Consider the following 19,276-nt stretch of genomic DNA (forward strand, 5'->3'; position numbering starts at 1 on the left):
ACTTGTTACAGAACTCAATTAGTCTTTCTCCTCTTTCATTCCTTGTCCCAAGCCCATATTCTCCTGCAACCTTTTCTTGTACTCCTTCCCCTACAACTGCATTCCAGTCGCCCATGACTATTAGATTTTCGTCCCCCTTTACATACTGCATTACCCTTTCAATATCCCCATACACTTTCTCTATCTGTTCATCTTCAGCTTGCGACGTCGGCATGTATACCTGAACTATCGTTGTTGGTGTTGGTCTGCTGTCGATTCTGATTAGAACAACCCTGTCACTGAACTGTTCACAGTAACACATCTTCTCCCCTACCTTCCTATTCATAACGAATCCTACACCTGTTATACCATTTTCTGCTGCTGTTGAAATTACCCGATACTCATCTGACCAGAAATCCTGGTCTTCCTTCCACTTCACTTCACTGACCCCTACTATATCTAGATTGAGCCTTGGCAGTTCCCTTTTCAGATTTTCTAGTTTCCCTACCACGTTCAAGCTTCTGACATTCCATGCCCTGACTCGTAGAACGTTATCCTTTCGTTGATTATTCAATCTTTTTCTCATGGTAACCTCCCCCTTGGCAGTCCCCTCCCAGAGATCCGAATGGGGGACTATTCCGGAATCTTTTGCCAATGGAGAGATCATCATGACACTTCGTCAATTACAGGCTACGTGTCCTGTGGATTCACGTTACGTGCCTTTAATGCAGTGGTTTCCATTGCCTTCTGCATCCTCATGTCGTTGATCATTGCTGATTCATCCGCATTTCCCACCCCTAGGACAAGAGAGTGCCCTGAACCTCTATCCGCTCCTCCGCCCTCTTTGACAAGGCGGTTGGCAGAATGAGGCTGATTTATTATGCCGGAAGTCTTCGGCCGCCTATGCTGATTATTTATCAAAATTTATGCAGTGGCGGGGATCGAACCCGGGACCGAAGACGTTTTGATTACCACTCAAAGACGCTACCCCTAGACCACGGGTATCCTATACGGATAAATAATTGGACAGATAGATAACTGGAGCAGAAAGCACCACATACACAAAAAATTGTTCAAATGGTTCTGAGCACTATGGGTCTAAACATCTGTCATCATTCCCCTAGAGTTTGAACTACTTACACCTAACTAACCTAAGGACATCACACACATCCATGCCCGAGGCAGGATTCGAATCTGCGACCGTAGCAGCAGCACGGTTCCGGACTGCAGCACCTAGACCCGCTCGGCCGCAGCTGCCGGCAAGACATACACATTCTGGATTGTAATAAACAACTTTTTTGTATGTTCAGTGTCTCTCAACGCAGACAACCTTCAGTATACACCACAAATGCAATTTCTTTCCTTTTTAGGTTCAGTATTTTGGTAGGTACTGTACGATGTCTTTCCCACACTGACAAGTTCTTTTTTCTTAAAATGCCTCACTTTAATGGGCTGGAGCTGATAATCGCATGACAAATGCTACTGTGGATTTCCGCTGCCTGCGAAGTTCTGAGCTCCGTGACTTCTTTGACGCCAGCTTTACAAAGCCTGCGAGCGTCATCCAGGTTTGATGTATTAATTTGTTACGTTTTATCCAAGCAATCCTACCCTCCAGCTACTAAAATTCATTAAAGAATCAACGCACGTTGTACCTCTGCCTTGGGTTTTCTATGTTGGGAGGACAAGAGCCGCGAGCGGAGGTTAGCTGTTCCATTTGCACGTCAGAGTCACAGTAAAACCTCTCTAATGCCCAAAACGAATGCCAGAACAATGGCGCAGGTCGGTTTCCGTGATCAACAGGGACACCTAGCAAAGCCTTGGCACGAAATACTGTCATGACAAATCGCACAACTGACATAATTAGAGTAATACATCTAAAATTAAAACTAACGTTCCGAAGAGAGAAGTAGTAGGTTACTAAACAGACAAGTTTGAGACACGGAAACCAGGATTTAGCATAAGGAAAAGTGCAGTGGGCTGATGGGTGCCTCGGGGTCGGCTTTTGCTTCTTAAGAAGTGCTGGCATAACAGTACGTGCCATCTACGAAGGATATTCTCTCCTACTTGGTGGACTTGGTGGCTCCGACTTCTCATGTAGGCTTGGTGGACTGAAGAACTTAGAATGATATGTCGTCTTGGTAGCTGGCAGCTTCTGATCTCTAAATATAAGACACATTCATGTTTATGTTACAAATTTGAAATTTTTGTGGATAGATTTATCATAACTCCTATATTAAAACACGCGGTATGTTAGGCATGCTGACATTGACAATGCTGTGCTTAGGCTTTTCTAAAAGTGTTCGTTATGCAGATGTAATGAACTGTAATGGATGTGATCACATGATTTAGTGGAGTGTTCACATTCCTGGCGACTCGGCGATAAGACAAAGTTTGACGTAACTGTCTTATTTTGAGCTAGCTTCCTCTCGTTACGCGTTGAGCGTTACATACAGGATCGACATAGATACAAGCAAAATTACTAAACGCATTTTGCCGGCCGGAGTGGCCGTGCGGTTCTGGGCGCTACAGTCTGGAGCCGAGTGACCGCTACGGTCGCAGGTTCGAATCCTGCCTCGAGCATGGATGTGTATGATGTCCTTAGGTTAGGTTTAATTAGTTTTAAGTTATAGGCGACTGATGACCTCAGACGTCAAGTCTCATAGTGCTCAGAGCTATTTGAACCATTTGAACTAAACGCATTTCTCTCTCAATCACTTGCGTTTATAGCCTAAATGTGCTGACCTTGGTATGCAAGAGGCCTAAGTAAAGTTTAATGGTATCATTGATGACTGTGCTGTGTATTAAGAGACTTTTTAGGTACAGTGCCACTTTTCCCGGTTATCCCGAGTAAACGCGGTGCAGCTACTAAAAAATTACTTATTAACCTTTCCTCACACATGATACTCCACTAGAGCAGGAGAGAGAGAGATAGATAGAGAGAGGGAGAGAGAGAGACGCTCTCATCTGCCTTCGTAACGCGTACCACCCCGCGCATCCACCCCTCCCCTACTTCCAAACCACCCTGCTGTATGCTATTTCCGCACCCGTATGCGCTTGACCGCAGGAATTAACCGGGCAACTGCAAATTGCTGTTTATCCAGCGCTCTGCGCGTAAAATAAATATGCCCGTTTAAAAAGGGTACAACAAAAAGGTAGCGCACATTTGCGGCACGCTGTAACCAGTACCACCTGGTCCCTATCTCGGCTGTGACAATGTATTTTACAGCGTCACGGCCACTTCACAGGTGAAACCTGTATTAGAAGTGCTGTGCTTTCCAGTTTCCAACGACGTGGGTGATTCAATTTTGATACAGAGAATTTGGACGATTGGCCAACCGCCCGTCCTCATGTACCCCGAGCAGCAGAAGGGTTCAGAATAGCTAGAAAAGTCTGAATAGTAGAGTTGCAACGATGTTAAAGCATTAGCAGCCTCATTCTCCTACGTGCCGACGTGTCCAGGAACCTTTATGGTCAACATTCAGTTCCCTCATCGTGAGAAGTTACGAGGTGTGGCTAGAAAAAAACCGGACTAGTACTGGTGAAACAATAAAACGAATGCAATAAGGCTGAAAGTCGCGTGGCCTGTTACGTGACTCTCGCTCCGCCTACTGCTCGAGTTTCATCTGCCTCCTGCACTCAGTCTGCCTGTGGCGTCTGTTTTAAGTAGTTGACGTTTTGTCTGTGCGTCGGAAAATGTTGAGTGTACAGAAAGAACAGCGTGTTAACATCAAATTTTGTTTCAAACTAGGAAAACCTGCAAGTGAAACGTTTGTAATGTTACAACAAGTGTGTACGGCGATGATTGTTTATCGCGAACACGAGTGTTTGAGTGGTTTAAACGATTTAAAGATGGCCGCGAAGACACCAGTGATGACACTCGCACTGGCAGACCATTGTCAGCAAAAACTGATGCAAACATTGAAAAAATCGGTAAACTTGTTCGACACTTTCCTTGTCAACTCCTGTTAACTCAGACACTGCTCTGATTGTTAAACGGCGATCTTGTCGAACAAGTTTACCGATTTTTTCAATGTTTGCATCAGTTTTTGCTGACAATGGTCTGCCAGTGCGAGTGTCATCACTGGTGTCTTCGCGGCCATCTTTAAATCGTTTAAACCACTCAAACACTTGTGTTCGCGATAAACAATCATCGCCGTACACACTTGTTGTAACATTACAAACGTTTCACTTGCAGGTTTTCCTAGTTTGAAACAAAATTTGATGTTAACACGCTGTTCTTTCTGTACACTCAACATTTTCCGACGCACAGACAAAACGTCAACTACTTAAAACAGACGCCACAGGCAGACTGAGTGCAGGAGGCAGATGAAACTCGAGCAGTAGGCGGAGCGAGAGTCACGTGACAGGCCACGCGACTTTCAGCCTTATTGCATTCGTTTTATTGTTTCACCAGTACTAGTCCGGTTTTTTTCTAGCCACACCTCGTAGAAGGGGCGATCTGGTTTACATGATGAATAACTTCTAAAGCCAAGATAGCATATATATCTATTTACATATAAACATCTGATTTCGACGGACTTTGCTGTCATCTTCAGGTCTTACAAAATATAGATGATAAAACGTGTTGATTTTAGTCGGAACTCACGTCAAGTTGTCTTGTACATAAAGTGTAGTTCGTAATACGTGGTATATTCTGAAAGTTAGGTCCTATGGGATGTAAAATGGAAACCACAGTGAAAATCCGATGAAGCACGTAATACGAGGTATATTCGGAAAGTAAGGTCCGATGGGATGTAAAATGGAAACCACAGAGAAAATCCGATGAAGCTTGGCACAGAAGCGTTGGGCAGTGCCTCTAGTATGCCTGACGAGCGCGTCACGTCGCTCTTTTAAGTTTTGAGCACACAGTGGGCACATAAAGATGCTTAGAACAATAGTATCTCCCACCAAGTGTGAGGGCCTGGTGTGAGATTTCGCCTGATGTCATGCAGCCCACATAACATAGCTGCCATGCGTTTCCCTCTTGATGACAATTTACAGCCGTACTCTCCAGGGGCAATAAAGATGCTCCTACAGCGTTTTCGATGGAAAATGTTTTATCACCCACAATAGAGTCCGTAATTGACTCTCCCTGAGTTTCATCTCTGCTCACGTGAACCGCTGGTTATGAAGGCAATGTTCTGGCATACACAACAAGCTGTAGACCAGTGAAGAGAATTGGTTGGAAGCACAGACAGCTGCCTTCTATGACGAGGGTATTGGAAAGTTGGTACAATGCTACGACAAATGTCTAAATCGGAGCTGTGACTATGTTGAGAAGTAGCTGGAAGATGTAGCTAACTCTTGCAAATAAAATATTTTTTATTTTCACAGTGGTTTCCATTTTGCGACCGATCGGACCTTACTTCCTGAATTTGCTCGTATAAATGTTTGTCACAAATAACACATTTAAAATCAAGGAGCACCTTTTGTACATGGCCATGTCCATATATGTAGCGCTCATAGGTGATTGTTGAGTAGTTAAAAACACAATATTCAATAAAATAAAAAGCATCACATCTGCTAACATTAGTTGGACACTGAAGAACCTCTGTAGATAGTGTACAAGGTACAAATGAATACATTTTATAACATAAATTTTTGAGGACCTGAAGATGACAGCTAAGTACGTCGAAACCGATTGTCTGTAAGTAAAGAAATATTTATGCAATCTTCGCTTTAGAAAGTTTTTACATTGGAGCCAGCGTCAATGAGCGAATGCACGAATTGTGGGTTGCGTTCTATTAAACTGTGGTAATTGTACGCTGCACCGAGACTGGAGAGCACTGAGGGTATCAGAGCACACTACAAATATAAAGTCTGCATGTCTTTGGAGGTACAAGGCGATTTGATACTGGGAAAACAGCTCTGCAGTAAAAATAGAGGACTTGTCTAAAGGGAAATAACCTGTACTTGGGGTATCCTTAGAACAACAGTGCAAATGAGAGTGCGCTCCAAAATGTGTGTAAGACTCTCCAGGAATGTATGGTAGAGACCGGATTCGTCTTCTTTGAAAGCGAAGTAAGTCCAAGGTGGACATCGATTTCTGCACGCAGCGGTAGTTGCAGGTGACATTGATGAATAGTCAGACAGTCACATCGCAGTTTAATACATGTGTAAAACACAAAGACAAAAGTTGAAAAGAGCCAAGATCTCTGGTTAACGACCTGGAGGGGGAGAGAGACAGAAAGAGAAAGAGAGACACAGAGAGTGCGCGAGAGTTGTCAAGTTAGCTGTCACTATGAAGCGTGGGTAGCTAGCAGATGTCTTGCGGACTTTGGAGGACGCTCGAGATTATGAGTGAGGCTGAGATTGAGTCAGGAGTGTAAATGTTGATATCAGTGTCAGTGGTGTAGAGAAACAGATAAATCACTCAAACTGAACGTTCCATACGCAGATTTCGTCTGAAGTTATCCTTTCTAACCATAATATGCCATTAATCCCTCGATTAAATAGCTTTACCATGTACCTGGAAGAAAGCACACGTCACACCAGAATATATCTAGGGTAGCATAAGTGATCCACTAAACATCATTCAGTATCTTTGACACCCATCTGTTTCTTTAATCTTAAAATATATTGTTATTGTTGTGGTATTTGGTGTTATCGGGCGCTCACCACCAAGATTATCACCGTCCTTACAAAAATTAAAAGAAACGAATGTGGATGAACTGGCTAAAAATGTTATCACACAGTTAGGAGTAATCATACAAAATGAAACACACTCACTCACTCCTACCTCCCTCGTATCGACTTACACAATCATTCTACCTAACACGCCTTTCTTACAACATATTATATAATAATGACATAACTCATATTCCTTTTTAAACCATATTATGAGCTCAAATACAGTGAGGTATTCGGAACAGAATGCCATCCCTCACGCAAACCAGCATCCTAATCTCAAACGTCGTTCATGAGAAAATCAACACGTGTTTTTCTAAAAGGCGATCAGATTAAGTGAAGTATTTCTTGGCTTCTGATAGGAAATTTGACTCATTGTCAATCCTACACCAAGCGTATTAGCGGAAGAGTGACCATATGGGTTACCAAACGAAATTTGTCAATGCATGGAAGATTTCTTGGTAACAAAGACCCTGAATATTATCACGGATGTGGAATTATCTACGGTTGAGACGGTTGCTGTCAATGTTCAAATTTAAAGGCCCAGCAGAAAATATTAATTGTAACTTTCAGCTTTTCGCAGATGATGCGGTTATGCATAATGAACTACTGTCTGGTTGTTTCGGGGAAGGAGACCAGACAGCGAGGTCATCGGTCTCACCGCATTAGGGAAGGACGGGGGAAGGAAGTCGGCCGTGCCCAAAGGAACCATCCCGGCATTTGCCTGGAGCGATTTAGGGAAATCACGGAAAACCTAAATCAGGATGGCCGGACGCGGGATTGAACCGTCGTCCTCCCGAATGCGAGTCCAATGTCTAACCACTGCACCACCTCGCTCGGTAACTACTGCCTGAAAAGAAAAGCTGGACAAATATTCAGTCAGATCTAGGTAAGACTTCAAAGTGGTGCTCAGAATGCTCATAGACGTAAATTGTGCAGTCGTAAAACACTGAACTGTGGAATCATGTATTTAAATATTACACAGTCACAATTCGAATCAGAGAGCGCATACAATTACACTAACTGATCCACAGTATCCTGACATCTATTAGTGGTCATTGATATTAGCCGTGAGCACCCTTCGCCATTATGACTTCTTGAACTCTGCTGAAGATGCTTTCAGTTTGGTGCCGTAATGTCTGTGGAGGAATGGCAGTCCATTCTTTCTCTGGATCCGAAACCAAGGAACGTATTGATGTTAGATAATTGGCTTTCGGTGGAGAGATTTGATGATAGTAATTTTTTTAGAACCTCACGCTACAATGAATAACACCTTAGTTTCCACGATTGTCACCCCCCCCCCCCCCAACTCTCTTACCATATCGATGACACACTGTCCTGTATTTTGTTGTTATAACAAGCGAGTTACCCTTCTTTGAAAATGTTCGATAACCCCCATTGATCCTAATGATCCCACACCGCACAGCTGTACTCCAGAAGAAAGGAAGATTAGGGTTTAACGTCCCGCCGAAGTAGAGGTCAATGGAGACGGAACAGTCTAGAAGAGGACGGTTAAGTTTAGTGTTGGTAATTTCTTAGTGGGGTTGTTACACATTCTGAGTATTTTGCCAATAAAACTCAGTCTTATGTGCGCCTCCCACACAACATTTTAGATGTGATAGTTCCATTTTAAGTTATTCGTAAACGTAATCCTCGGTATTTGGTAGATTCGGAAACCTTTAAATTCATGTGGTTTATCGAATAACCAACATTTACAGAAAGTTTTTAGTATTCATTTGGAGGATCACACACTTTTTGTTGTTCTGAGTCAGTTGCTACATTGTGGCCCCTGAGGATATCTTGTCTAAATCATTTTGTAGTTCGATTTGACCTTCTGATGACTTGCTAGACAGTTAACGACAGAGACTTAAAGGACTGCTAAGATCGTGGTCTAAATCGTTTGTGTGGATTAAAAATAGCAGATGACCTATAGCACTTGAGAAACAGCAGGTACAGCTTCGGTTGCAGTAGATGCCTTCCTGACAATCGACGAAAATCCTGCTTTGAAACAAAAATAGCTATCTTTCTTTTACCATGACAACGCCAAGAACGGTGTTTGCGGTTGCCAGATTGTCGCGTCTTGTATGCGGGTTGGGTGATAAGTCAGTTATCACTGGCAATCCTTACACTTTGTTTTTATTAGCGTAGCTGTAGTCAGTTTTGAACTAGCGTAATGCTGAAGCTGGAAGTCAGCTGACACTAGCAGTCTGACACACTGAAACGATTAACAGAAAGTTCACTACAGTACGACGTGTATTTGGTTTGGAGACATGGAGGAAACCTGACCGTAATTACGCTGATGTTTGTGATTTATCTATGTGGAACATGTTACAGACATCCAACCACATCTCGATAAGGAATTGAAGAGACTAGTTCGATAGGGGAACTTCCTCGTTAAGGTAGGCCCAGGCCTGTTACTACCAAAGCGAATCATAATGTTACCGCACAATGTTTTGTCCAGTTACCGACTAAATTTGCAAATAAAAGCGTCCAAGGAGGATGGAATGGTAAGAAAAATCCTAAAAAAGGATTGATATAAAGCTGAAACTGAGGCAACATAACCCTACTTTACTTCAAGACATAAATAAAAATAATCAGGAGAGGAGTATAGAATTCTACACAATGTAATAAATGAAAAGCACCAGTTTGCTTTTGTTCTACAATATTACTTTTATTGCTAACCGGTTTTCGACTTACATAGCCATCTTCAGACATTTACTGAGTATTATCACCAAAGAAGTTAAATGTTAGCAGACAACATTGGAAGAGATGTAACACATCTAGAGTGAAGTAGAAACATACAGTAAGTAACATCTTTGCAATGAACTAGTAAAAACTGAACAGTACATAAATAACAATGGAGTTGACAGGAAAACCTTTAGCACAAAATGGGTATAGTATGCCTACATAACAGTTTCTATTAATAAACAAAACTAATGAAATAACATGAAATTAGTACTAGGCAAGGCAGCATCAAGAGGTGTGAAACATGGAGAGTGATACACAACCAATTAAAAAAAAGGAAGAGACAGTTGTCAATGTAAATACAGAATACACAAGGAACTTAAGCAATATCAATAAGATAAACAGGAATAATAAATGCAGGAAAACTGAAGTGTTTGAGGGAACCTACAGTTTGAGAGTGTGGTGGTACTGCATTTTAACATTAACATTATAATCAAAGCAGTGGCTGTGTACCAGTTTTCATTAAATAAATGAGCAACGTAAAATATGAACAGTATTTGATGAGACAACTACAAGGGGAGTTAAACATGGACAGTAATGCAAGTACAAGTTAAAAGGAAACCCTTAACTATGGAAACTATGGAATACAAAGACAACTGCAACAAATAAAACAACTTAATGGCTACAGGAAAATGGGAATATGTAGGAAGAGAGAGTGTGGGAAGTAATGAACAACAACGATGATTATATGAAGTTTAGGAATGGGAAGTGTTGAGTTGTGTCTCGTCATTTAGGATGAGATCTGGACTGTGAGCAAGATGTTTGTTAATTTCAAGGGCTTCCAGCAGATTGAATTTATGGCCTTTGTTTGCTAAGTGAAGTACATGGGACACTGGCTGGTAGTTGTGACCCTCACTCAGTACACGCTCAGCAAATGCAGAGTCTGAATTCTGCAACCTCCAGCTGCGTTCATGTTCAGCCAGCCTAGTTGATATGTCTCTGCCTGTCTGACCAATGTAATATTTTTTTCACAATCAGAACACCTGAGTTTGTATACCCCACTGTTGGCTAATAACTGGATCTTGTCTTTGCTATTAAATACACACTGGGCTGTAGTGTTCCTGACATAGTAGGAAACAAAAATGGCTCTGAGCACTATGGGACTTAACATCTATGGTCATCAGTCCCCTAGAACTTAGAACTACTTAAACCTATCTAACCGAAGGACAGCACACAACACCCAGTCATCACGAGGCAGAGAAAATCCCTGACCCCGCCGGGATTCGAACCCGGGAACCCGGGCGTGGGAAGCGAGAACGCTACCGCACGACCACGAGCTGCGGACTAGTAGGAAACCCTATACTTACAGGATTTCAGTGCTTTGGCTGCAGTCTGTGATACCTGACCTAGAAATGGTAGTGTACACCATTTCTTGCAGACAGTGGATGGGGAAGCAGGTGGGGCATAGAGGATGGGTATAATTTTCCGTTTTTGTTTCCTGTGTAAGATGTGGTCAATAAGAACTTGATTGTAGCCATTGGCTATGGCAATAAATTTTATTGTATATAACTCTGCTTTAAAATCATCTCTGAACATGGGGATGGATATGAGACGGTGTACCATTGAGTGGAAAGCTGCATGTTTGTGAGCTATGGGGTGTTGTGAGCAAGAAGGTATTACTGTGTCTGTAGTTGTAGTTTTTCTGTAAATTTTGAAACAATGTGTGTGTGTACTGATGTCAATGGTGAGATCTAAGAAGTTTATGGATTTGTTGCCAATTTCCATAGTGAACTGGATATTTTTATGTTGACTGTTTAGGTTTTTCAAGAACGTGTTGATTTGTCTTGTAGTAACAGTCCACATACACAGGACATCATCTACATATCTAAACCAGTATTTGATGTTTGCACTCAAAGGTTCTGTTTTTAGAAAATTTTGTTCAAAATGGTCCATAAATATTTCAGCCGACAGTGGACTAAGACGGGAAGCCATAGCTAAGCCATCTAATTGTTTATAAAGAGTGCCTTGGAACTGGAAATAGTTCTGCGCAAAGCATGTCTGTGTGGCCAGTCTCAAGTCATTCAACTCCACAGGATTGACATTAGACTTATGCATCAGCTCTGTCAGAATATCAATACATTCTACTACTGGTATGTTAGAAAACAAACTGCTGACATCAAAGGATACTAATTTATCACTGTGTGAGACAGATATACCTTTTAACTTGTTTACTAGGTCCACAGAGTTTGAAATACCATGCTTTGGTTTGAATTTAGTCTTGCTCTTAATTAGGACATGAAGTTTACTGGCCGGCCGCGGCGGTCTCGCGGTGCTAGGCGCGCAGTCCGGAACCGTGCGACTGCTACGGTCGCAGGTTCGAATCCTGCCTCGGGCATGGATGTGTGTGATGTCCTTAGGTTAGTTAGGTTTAAGTAGTTCTAAGTTCTAGGAGACTGATGACCACAGCAGTTGAGTCCCATATTGCTCAGAGCCATTTGAGCCAAGTTTACTGGCTAGTTTGTAAGATGGAGCAGTGAATGATGATACAACTGGACGAATAGGAACTTCTTGTTTATGCAGTTTAGGAAGACCGTACGTTCTAGGAGGCGCTGGGTTCATATTAGTTAACAGATTTGCTTCAAATTCCGAAAATATGCTTTTGCATGAATTGATTGCATATTTAACATCCTCTTTGAACAATTTAGTAGGGTCTTTAGAAAGGACTTGGAAATCTGTGGTATTCAGAAAATCATTAACTTTATCCACATAATCACATTTGTTCAAAAGCACAATACTCTTGCCTTTATCACATTTTGTGGCAACGATACCTTGGTGTTGTAATTTCTGTTTTAAGGACTTGAGGGATGTTACACACGAATTTGATTTCGTTCTTTAGTGCATTGGCAACTATATATTTTGCAGTGGTGTCTTTCGTTAAGGAATATTCAATATCAACTTTCATAACATCCAGTTGTTTTTCTGATGGAGGGTGGGGAGGAGCAAATTTTAAACCTTTCTCAAGCACTTTTTGTTCCTTTGGAGACAGAAACAAGTTCGATAAGTTAATTACACGTTGCGAAAAATTTTGTTTACAGTTTGAGGTTAGAGGTTCACTCACCTTCCTAATCATAGATAATTTCTTGTTCTGCCGCAAAAATACGTCGTGAATAAGATCACTTACACTTTAACGAACTTCTCGATCGAAAACATTAAACTCACATGGGTGTAACTTAGATGTGATTGCCATATGTACCACTTTTAGATGTGTACACACGTTGTCACGAACATGATACCATTTCTTCATTTCTTCCTTTATCCACGTCTATCTTGCGACGTCAGCGGCTTTGATTGCTGCGGCGGATGTTCCTCTTGACTTTATGGAGACGTATTTTGGCGTAATTTTGCGTTGCAAACACTGTTTGTTAAACCAGATGTGTTGGGTTGATTTAGGTTTTTTTCTCAGTAATCTACTATAAATGTGACTAAAAGACGATCTAAAGTTTTACGAAAGGGTTCTTTGGAGCGACGAAGCGACTTTAAATGTAAATTGCAGAGTGAGAAGACAAAACTGTGTTTACTGGGATTCCACGAATCTACATGTGGCGATGGAAACAGATTCAAACTCTTCTGGCACGAGTGTATGTGTAGGGACTTTCAGCGGTATTGTCAGTTCTGTAAATTACCTACATAAGCTTCAAGAGCCGTTGTTGGATCTAGAAAATAGCCTACTTTTGGAACATCTGCAGACGGTTAGCGAAAAGTTGATTCAGTACCTAGATGAAGATAGAATTACTATGAGAGATTTCCTGCATAAATACTTTGATCAATGGGTTGGCAGACGTTTTACTAGTGAATGTCTTCCATGATCGCCAGATATCACACCCACGAGTATTAGAACTGGGGTTTATTCGCTCAAGACTCGTAACGTTAAGCATTTTTAGGCATGAATCCACTCAGAACTTGAAAACGTACAGTCCCAGATGATTTGCGACAAATTTTATAGGTCAGTGGTGGAAATACGATATGTTTGCTTATATTAGATTGAAAACATCTTTGTGCAACTTTTGTAGGTTCATTGTACTCTACATGTATTTCTGCGTTGAGCATTAATTTATATTTTCATTTGTGTATTATTGTTGCTGCAAACACATCTTTTACAACTGATTTATAGTCCACCTTGTATATAGATCAGCGGGTCAGCAAGTGTTACTTATAAACAGAACTAAGAAAAGCAGGACACCAGACAGCCCTTTCTGATGGCGCTCTTAACTTTAGGTTCAGTAGTGAAGTATATCAGACATTAATTCTCAAAAAAAAAAAAAAAAAAAAAAAAAAAAAAAAAAAAAAAAAAAAAAAACCAGGAACAAAATTATCCATATCGCAAAATGCCAAATGAGGAACATTGCCTTGTATGAAAGAAGGAAGAAAAGAAGACCACGGTTTAGCGTCCCGTCGACGATCAAATTGTTAGAGTCAGGGCAAATGGCGTTTTTGCTACTTCCGTACTTAATAAGAGGCTGAGGGAAGATTAAGCACATCCGACACTCCTTCTAACCCATTCTATCATAGGTGCGAAGGTAAAAACAACTAAGTTTTATATGCCCTTCCAATGAACACAGAAAGTACCCTTCATATTTTCAAATAAATAACTGTTATTATAACAGATATAAGCTGAACCAGTTCTTAGGGTATAGGTCTCTTCATTAGTCACTGGTTTACCCTAATACTGAGAGTGAAAATGTTCCTACAGCGGAGTAATGCTAACAACACTGTTGACACAACACTTGAAGGAGGCAAGCTGGAACTTCTTTACCAGCTCCTTTAACATCTTCACTCCTTCATCTGTAGTCCGGAGTCGAATTCGACGGTTATCCGGCACGTCTAGTTTCTCCCCGATCTCTGGGATAACTATCGCGCAAGATACCTTAGTGGACACAGTCGCAAGTTCTAACTTATTAGATCAATATTTTGATGAGATTTCGAGCACTTCAAATTACCCGCCAGCCTTTCTCCCGAAGAAAGGAGCAGCTGAAGTGCGACCTCTTGCTTTCTCCTCTCAAAATCTGTATTTTATATGTGGGAACTCTAACACGCAATCTCTTCGTCTCGGATGGCATCGACATCCAAATGTTGCTTCATTTATCATACCGTAGACTGTGTTGCCTCCTTCTCCTTTATAATCGAATTTTGACTGACAGTACCTGTCCCAGAAGATGGCGGGAAGCTATCGTCATTCCTGTTCCGCAACCTGGAAAGGACGAGCATCTTTCCTCTAGCTCTCACGAGTCGTGTATGCTCTTATCCGAAAGCATAGTTCCGCAGTTGACCTTCCTGTTGCTCTCTCCACTTATATCATGAACAATTTTCTCAGGAAACGTCTAACGGTAGCTATATTTTTTGATTTGGAACGGAAATACGGTACCTGTTGGAGGACAGGAATCCCCCGCACTCTGTTCTCTTTAGACTTTTTAGGTCGATTACCCATTTTCTTTCGTTAATTTATGACAGAGCGCACATTTCATTAGCGGGTGAACACCACTCTCTCGCGTACTTTCTCCCAAGACAACGGGGTGCCCCAGGGCTCCGTGATAAGTGTTGTACTGTTTGCCATCGCCATAAATCCAGTTATAGACTGTTTCCTTTACGAAGTCTCGGGCTCCCTCTTTGTCGACGATTTTACAATCTACTACAGCTCTCAACGGACCAACCTTCTTGAACAGCGTCTTCAAGGATTTCTCCATCGCCTTTACTCATGGAGTATGGAAACCGGCTTCCGATTTTCTCCCAGTAAGACCGTCTGTGCACATTTTTGGCGTCGTACGGAGTTTTATCCACCTCCCCTGAAAAAATCTTCTAAATGTGTGATAAGATCTACTCCGCCACCTCTTCCCTACATCTCTGACCTGTAGACCTTCCGTTCGCGGACATCGCCAAATTCTTGGGACGTATGTTTGACAAGAAACTGTGTTGGCCTTCCCACGTTTCAAACCTTTCAGCTCGCTGTCTGCGATTCCTCAACACCCTCCACGTTCTGAGTGTTACCTCCTGGGGAGCGGACAGAGTGTCCTCCTCAGCATATATCGCGCCTTAGTGCGCTCAAAATTGGACTATAGAAGCACAGTTCGCTCCGCTGCACGGCCGTCTATTCTTCAGCGTCTCGACTCTGTCCACCACCGTGGATTGCGTTTAGCGTCTGGAGCTTTTTACACCAGCCAGTGGAGAGCCTTTACTCTGAGACTGCTGAACCTCCGCTGTACAGTCTGCGAGTTGTCCTTCTCAGTCGTTACGCTAGTCATCTGCTTCCAGTCCTCTTTCTTTCGAAAGAAAAAATAATTGCCCTGAGCACTACGGGACTTGACATCTGAGGTCATCAGTCTCCTAGAACTTAGAACTACTTAAACCTATCTAACCTAAGGACATCACACACATTCATGATCGAGGCAGGATTCGAACCTGCGACCGTAGAGGTCGCACAGTTCCAGAATGAAGCGTCTTGAACCGCTCGGCCACCCTTCCTCTTCTTCTTCTTTTTAGGGTATGCAGGCCGCCCTTCCTACTAACACCGGGAGTCCTCTTCTGTCAACTGCTACATTCCCTTTCCTTCCAATTTCCAAATACTTTCTTGATAAATGGGGGTACGGCGCCACCTTGGCTTCGCCCCTGGACTTGCCTTCTCCATGACCTTTGCCACCTTCCCAAGGATAGTACCTCCGCCCCCCCCCCCCCCTATAGTTTATAGTCGGGCATTTTCTGCTCTCTGCACACAAATGGAGGATGCCACATTTATTTACGCTGGCGGCTCAAAGACCACATTTGGTGTTGGGAGTGGCTATATTGTTGGCGACACCGCTATTACATTTCAGCATCCCGACAAGTGTTCTGTCTTTACTGCGGAGCTTTACGCTGTTCTCCAGGCTGTCTAATATATCAGTCGCCATAAGGGGATACAGTATATTATATGCTCGGATTCGTTCAGCTCTCTTCTCAACCTGTAAGTTCTTTATCCCGTCCATCCTCTGGTCCACCAGATTCACGACTACATCCACATGCTCCACTTGGAACCGTCTCTGTGGCATTCCTCTGCCTCCCAGAGCACGTTGGTATCTGCAGAAACGAGACAGCCGATATAGCGGCAAAGACTGCAGTTCCTCTCCCTCGACTCACTGTTCGCATGGTTCCCTTTGCCGATCTACAGAGCGTTTTATGTCGTCGTGTTGCTCTTTTGTGGCACACACACCTTGGTCTGCACTTCCCGATAACGAATTATGGGACGCCAAACCTCTTCCTCTCGCCCTGGTCGTCGGAAGGAGGTAATTTTAACTAGACTCCGGATAGGGAAATGTCTTTCTAGCTATCGACAACTTTTAAATGGCGATCCTCCTGCTCTTTGTTCCCACTGCTCACAACCGTAGACGGTGAGACACCCATTACTTCGGTACCCTTATTTTAATCCGCTACGGCCGGCCGGAGTGGCCGAGCGGTTCTAGGCGCTTCATTCTGGAACCGCGCGACCGCTACAGTCGCAGGTTCGAATCCTGCCTCGGACATGGATGTGTGTGATGTCCTTAGGTTAGTTACGTTTAAGTAGTTCTAAGTTCTAAGGGACTGATGACCACACATGTTAAGTCCCATAGTGCTCAGAGCCATTTGAACCATTTTTTAAGCCGCAACGTGCCCGTTTACTGCTGTGGCCTTACATATCTTTCAATTTAGCAGATGACACGGGCTCAGCTCATAGCGTCATTGAGTTTATCAGTGTCAGTCAGATGATGTGGGTCATTTGAAGCTCTTTCTCGAGGAAATCAACACACCTTCAATAGCAGTTTTCTAAGATTTCCTTCCGTTTTTAGTTTCACTGTTTCTTGAGCTTCGCTCCCATTACTGCTCATCTGAAATTCTGTTTTTTATCAAGCCACAAAATGGGCGCTTATGACCGTAGCAGTTTTTCGCCCTAAAACCATAACAAAGTATAACAACAGTTTAATATGCACATTAAATATGAGTGACGTTACACTTAATACTACTAACAAAAACCAACTTTATGTGTTAAGGTATATCTTGTCGTCTAACTATTAAAATGTTAAGTATGGTTTGTAGAATAAAGAAACACATCTACTTAGTAACCAGCAACATTATGGTATAGCTAGATCTCATGTATTTGTAATGTCATTTGGCTGAAGATAATGTGGCATTTATTTTACATCACTTTAAATCTACTTCAAATTTTCAAATGCATGTGAAATCCTAAGGATCCAAACTGCATACGTCGTCGGTCTCTAGACTTACACACTACTTAAACTACACTACTGGCCATTAAAATTGCTACAACAATAGTAAATGCAGATAATAAACGGATATTCATTGGACAAATGTAGTATACTAGAACTGACATGTGATTACATTTTCACGCAATTTGGGTGCATAGATCCTGACAAATCAGTACCCATAACAACCACCTCTGAGCGTAATAACGGCCTTCATACGCCTGGGCATTAAGTCAAACAGAGCTTGGATGGCGTGTATAGGTACAGCTGCCCATGGAGCTTCAACACCATACCACAGTTCATCAACAGTAGTGACTGGCGTATTGTGATGAGCCAGTTGCTCGGCCACCATTCACCAGACGTTTTCAGTTGGTGATAGATCTGGAGAATGTGCTGGCCAGGTCAGCAGTCGAACATTTTCTGTATCCAGAAAGGCCCATACACGGCCTGCCACATGCGGTCGTGCATTATCGTGCTGAAATGTAGGGTTTCGCAGGGATCGAATGAATAGTAGAGCCACGGTTCGTAACACATCTGAAATATAACGTCCACTGTTCAAAGTGCCGTCAAGGTGAACAAGAGGTGACCGAGACGTGTAACCAATGGCACCCCATACCATCACGCTGGGTGATACGCCAGTATTGCGATGACGAATACAAGCATCCAATGTGCGGTCACCGCGATGTCGCCAAACACGGATGCGACCATCATGACGCTGTAAACAGAACCTGGATTCATCCGAAAAAATGATGTTTTGCCAATTGTGCACCCAGGTTCGTCGTTGAGTACACCGTCGCAGGCGCTCTTGTCTGTGATGCAGCGTCAAGGGTAACCGCAGCCATGGTCTCCGAGCTGATAGTCCATGCTGCTGCAAACGTCGTATAACAGTTCGTGCAGATGGTTATTATCTTGCAAACGTCCCCATCTGTGGACTCAGGGATCGAGACGTGGCTTCACGATCCCTTACAGCCATGCGGTTAAGATGCCTGTCATCTCGACTGCTAGTGATACCAGCCCGTTGGGATCCAGCACGGCGTTCCGTATTACCTTCCTGAACCCACCGATTCTGCTAACAGTCATTGGATCTCAACCAACGCGATAGCAATGTCGCGATACGACAAACCGCAATCACGATAGACTACAATGTGACCTTTATCAAAGTCTGGACCGTGATGGTACGCATTTCTCCTCCTTACACGAGGCATTACAACAGCGTTTCACCAGGCAACGCCGGTCAACTGCTGTTTGTGTATGAGAAATCGGTTACAAAGTTTCCTCATGTCAGCACGTTGTAGGTGTCGCCGTCGGCGCCAACCTTGTGTGAATGCCCTTAAAAGCTAATCATTTGCATATCACAGCAGCTTCTACCGGTCGGTTAAATTTCGCGTCTGTAGCACGTCATCTTTGTGGTGTAGCAATTTTAATGGCCAGTAGTATAACTTATGCTATGATCAACGCACACACCCACGCCCGAGGGAGGACTCGAAGCTCCGGCGGGAGGGACCGCTCAGTCCGTGACACTGTGCCTCAAACCGCGCGGCCACTCCGCACGGCTAATTCTTTTTCGTAAATTGTTGAAAACAAAGCTTTTACTCCGTCTCAGAACTTTGTTCCAGCTAAAATCGATATCTTGTAACTGATTACTTTTATGTGGACGAGCCTGCAAATCACTGGTAACTTGCATACGGTCGCTCGTCATGGTACTTGTGACGTCTGCTCCT

This window comes from Schistocerca nitens, chromosome 5, assembly GCF_023898315.1.
Source record: "Schistocerca nitens isolate TAMUIC-IGC-003100 chromosome 5, iqSchNite1.1, whole genome shotgun sequence".
NCBI lineage: Eukaryota > Metazoa > Arthropoda > Insecta > Orthoptera > Acrididae > Schistocerca > Schistocerca nitens.